Source organism: Bison bison, unplaced genomic scaffold (genome assembly GCF_000754665.1).
Source record: "Bison bison bison isolate TAMUID 2011002044 unplaced genomic scaffold, Bison_UMD1.0 scf7180017864240, whole genome shotgun sequence".
NCBI classification, from domain to species: Eukaryota; Metazoa; Chordata; class Mammalia; order Artiodactyla; family Bovidae; genus Bison; species Bison bison.
Window position 1 is genome coordinate 159,538 of NW_011494812.1, and position 4,614 is coordinate 164,151.

Consider the following 4,614-nt stretch of genomic DNA (forward strand, 5'->3'; position numbering starts at 1 on the left):
AACTAGTCCATTCTGAAGGAGATCAGCCCTGGGATTTCTTTGAAAGGAATGATGCTAAAGCTGAAACTCCAGTACTTTGGCCACCTCATGCGAAGAGTTGACTCCTTGGAAAAGACTCTGATGCTGGGAGGGATTGGGGGCAGGAGGAGAAGGGGACGACAGAGGATTAGATGGCTGGATGGCATCACTGACTCGATGGACGTGAGTCTCAGTGAACTCTGGAAGTTGGTGATGGACAGGGAGGCCTGGTGTGCTGCGATTCATGGGGTCACAAAGAGTCGGACACGACTGAGCAACTGATCTGATCTGATCTGATCTGATTGGGACAGATGCCATGATTTTAGTTCTTGAATGTTGAATTGTAAGCCAGCTTTTTCACTCTCCTCTTTCACCTTCCTCAAAAGGCTCTTTAGTTCCTCTTCATTTTCTGATATTAAGGTGGTGACATCTGCATATCTGAGGTTGTTGATATTTCTCCCAGAAATCTTGATTCCAGCTTGTGATTCATCTAGCCTGACATTTTGCATGAGGTACTCTGCATATAAGTTAAATAAACTGGGGAACAATATATAGTCTATGGTACTCCTTTCCTAATTTTGAACCAGTCAGCTGTTCCATGTAAGGTTCTCACTGTTGACCCACATATAAGTGGACCTTAAGAAGCATTACTATAAAGCTAGTGGAGGTGATGGAATTCCAGCTGAGTTATTAACTAAAAGAAGATGCTGTTAAAGTGCTGCACTCAATATGTCAGTAAATTTGAAAAAGTCAGCAGTGGCCATAATTCTGGAAAGGATGTTTTCATTACAGTCTCAAAGAAGGGCAGTTGAAAGAATGTTCAAACCTTGATTCAATATCTAACTTAATTGCAGTTTCGGCCTTCATTGGAAATGTAATCATAATAAACCATTTTGTAATTTTGAATGGGCACCGATGAGATAATCTTCCAAGTAGGCCCTCTCCACCTTCCAGAGGCAGAAGAGGCAATCTACATGATAAAATTCTTGCCAGTCCCTTCCCCTCAAAAATATGTCCTGCCTTAAAATAACCCTTTCTTTTCTTTTGAAAATTGCTCCTCTGCAACACCTTTCTTCCTATAAAAACCCTCCATTTTATACTGTTCCTCTGTGTACCCTTCCAGCTGCTAGAAAGAATGCTGCCCAATTCATGAATCATCGAATAAAGTCCATTAGATCTTCAAATTTACTCAGTGAGAACAATTTTTTAAACAGGCTATAGATCAAATACCTCAAGGCAACCTCTGAAGACAAGATCTTGTTGGGTAAACAAAACTGTTAAGGGCCACCATTTTGGCAAATATTTCAAGGAGGCTGTTTTTTTTTTTTTTCTTTGTTGTTGTTTGTTTAGAGTTTATACTTTATAATAAGTCTCAGCACACCAAGATTTACAATTCTTGTTTTAGATGTTTTTTCTTCCAAGGAATTTAAAACATCCTTGAATAAAGTGATTGTATTTTCAGCCACTACATAACACAATTTACAGGTGTAATAGACGTTTGGTTTAGGCAGATGCTAAGGGATTCTTTGGTGAGTGAATATATGTCAATATAGGTCAAATAGAGGAGTTTTTTTCTTTACATGTTTCAATATTCCTGTGGTCTTTGTGATGGCTACTGGCTATTCCCTACGAATAATGAAGAATATGTATCAGTTTATACTGTTTATCAGAGAACTCATAGGGGATTCTGAGAAAGCTAATAAAGGAACCAAGACAAGTCAGAGATATGAATGAGGTGGTGGGGTGAAGGTGAGAAAGAGGAAGAGAATATTTGAGGAAATATTCAGAAAAGCAAGAGAAAGACTGACGGAAAAAGCAGGGGCGTGAGAATATTAGATATGATGCTAAGAAGATGTTTAGCTTCATTCTTTTATTGTATGAATGAGAAAAGAAGCCTTACACATACATTGACTTTCCAACAAGATTTGGTCCATAGCAGTTAAATTATAGAAAGGTGAGCAGAATGGATGTTGGTGACAAGGAGAGAAACTGGAATCCAGAGAGGAGTATCAGAACTGGAAGGGAAATGAATATCTGAGTATGTGGTCCAGGGCTTAGGGAAGGAGCAAGCTTTCTTTTTTCAGTCAGTGACTAAAGGAAAGGTTTGTCTGTTGGCAGGAAGAGGAAGTCAGAATAGAGGTGTTTTGGGGTAGGTTTGTTTAGAACAGAAATCAAAGACCTACTTTTCTGTGAGAAAGGACATCTGCAAATGAGATGCTGTTTCTGCAAATTTCATTGTTCCTTACTCTCCTCCCAGGTGGTGACAATGAAGAGGGTAAGAGCTCTTTTCCAGGAAGGTTTGTGTGTGTGTGTGTGTGTGTGTGTGTGCTCGCGTGCATGCATGTGTGCCTGTGTAATGGTTTCCCCAAGCTGGAGATTGAGAGTTATCAGCCCAGTTCCATTCTAAGTATCCCTGACTCCAGGTCTCTGTGCTCTCTTGAAGGCTGCATATAACTAACTCTTGGGACCCTGGGGCAGCCAAATGTCCACTGAGATATCGATGGCTTGCCTTTTCTATTATATACCAAGTTTCCCCTCTTTGGTACCTTTCTTTCTCCATTCTCTCTCCTTCCCAATGTCCCTTCTCATTCTCTTTGTTCTTTCCCCACAGGCTTCCCGGAGCCAATCTCCTTCTAACACATTTGGATTTTATGATTTTACAACCATCCCTGGGTACAAAATCTGGGCTTAGCTTAGTTGGGTGACTTGCAGACTCATGGCTGGAAAAGCAGCTCTCACACAGTCATTTACCTTTGGCCTTGGTCCAAGGGCCACTTCAATAATGAGGAGTTAATGGAACTGCAAAGTGTATCTCACAGGAGATTCACTATAGTTTTGCAGGTATTTCACAACAATGTCAATAAATGGCAACTTGAATGTAAGTTCCATTCCCTCAGTGGGGATTGGGGATACAGTGCGAGGTGTGTGTGTGTGTATCTCTGAGTTTCTTATTTCTCTAATATATATCCTCCAATCAATTTCCACTCAATTCTGAACCTTACCTCTCCCTACCATGGAACAGCAGTTGGTCAAGGGGTGTAATCCAGATCCTGTCTTCCCATAATGTTCAAGACTTCTGCTACTTACTTATACATTTCCCTCTCATTGACTGCAGGCTTGCGGTTTATTATATTCCAACAGTGGGACAGCCCCTTTCACTCGACTCTGACTAGGTATCTTCAGTTTCCTCACTCTATGATGGACTCCTTAAAATGTGACTTTCCTCCCCATTCAATCTCTTCAGCCATCTCTGTTTACACACTCAATATAACCTATTGCATTCCACTCACTCTTGATTATTATACTCCCCATTGTCTCACACTAAGTCCTTCCTTATTATATTATTATTTATTATCCACATCCTTTATATTGTCTTCTTCAAACACTTCTCCTCATGCCATTCATCTCTTTCTCAATCTCTAACTACCACCAATTTCTTTTTCTTTGAACTTTTATCAAGCCAATCTTGCTTCATTTCCTCAAATCTTTTAAACTTCTTCTTTCTGCTTCCATCATCTTTTGATTCACTCTTTCCTTTTAATGTCTTCTTTTCTCTGATTGGTAACTCCTCTTCCCTAGATCCCTTTGAAATACAGATAACAGAAGGCTGTGAGTTGCATGCTGGTAAAGCCTCAATAGACTTTGTGTAGTTTGCTTATCAAGGATCAGAACTGCTGAGCTTCCAGACAAGTTACGTTGGTCAGCAGACTATTCAGCTTTTACAGACACACCCGGGAAATACATAAGCTGCTGAGTCACATCTGCCCATGTTCCCTCTTGGGTTGTCTTGAGGTAGGAAAGGTGTATCTCCAGAGATGAAGTCAGTCCTGTACCCTCTCTCCACAATTTTTTTGTGCTAAAATCACACCTTCTCATCTTCCTAACAAGGAGTCAAGTGGGGGAGGGGATAATGGGTGACGACTGCTAACGGTCGGAAAAAAGTATGTCCATCTAAAGTGACATGAAGCTCTGAACCTCTGAGTCTGGACTGGAGTCCTCATCTGACTATTTCCTCTGTCTTATGCAGTAAGACAAGAGACCTGGCTCTCCCTTGGCCCCATCCTGGCCCTGGCCATCTGTTGCTGGTTTGTCATGCCTCTGGCTTCTACCCAAAGCCCCTTTGGGTGATGTGGATTTGGGGTGAGCAGGAGCAATAGGGCACTCAGAAAAGTGATGTCTTGGCTAAAACTGATGGGACGTGGTATCTTCAGGTTTCCTTGGATGTGGAAGCCAGTGAGGAATCTGGCCTCTGTTGTCAGTTGAGGCATAGCAGTCTAGGAGTCCAGGACATCATCCTCTACTAGAGACCTGCTGGGATGGGAATAGGTGGTCCTCAAGCAGAGCAGGAGAGCTAGATGAAAAATTGGGGGATTCTGGGCTTCCCTGGTGGCTCAGAGGTTAAAGCGTCTGCCTCCAATGCTGGGAAACCTGGGTTTGATCCCTGGGTTGGGAAGACCCCCTGGAGCAGGAAATGGCAACCCACTTCAGTATTCTTGCCTGAAGAATCCCATGGACGGAGGAGCTTGGTAGGCTACAGGCCTCGGGGTCACAAAGAGTCTGACATGACTGAGTGACTTCACTTTCCCTTTCACAGGG

The 4,614-nt window shown here is 42.2% G+C and overlaps 1 pseudogene; it reads left to right on the forward strand.

Annotated features, from left to right (window-relative positions):
• The window catches only part of LOC104993586, a 38,244-nt pseudogene extending 33,922 nt beyond the window's left edge, over nt 1–4,322 (forward strand).
• Nucleotides 4,323–4,614: the final 292 nt, after the last annotated feature.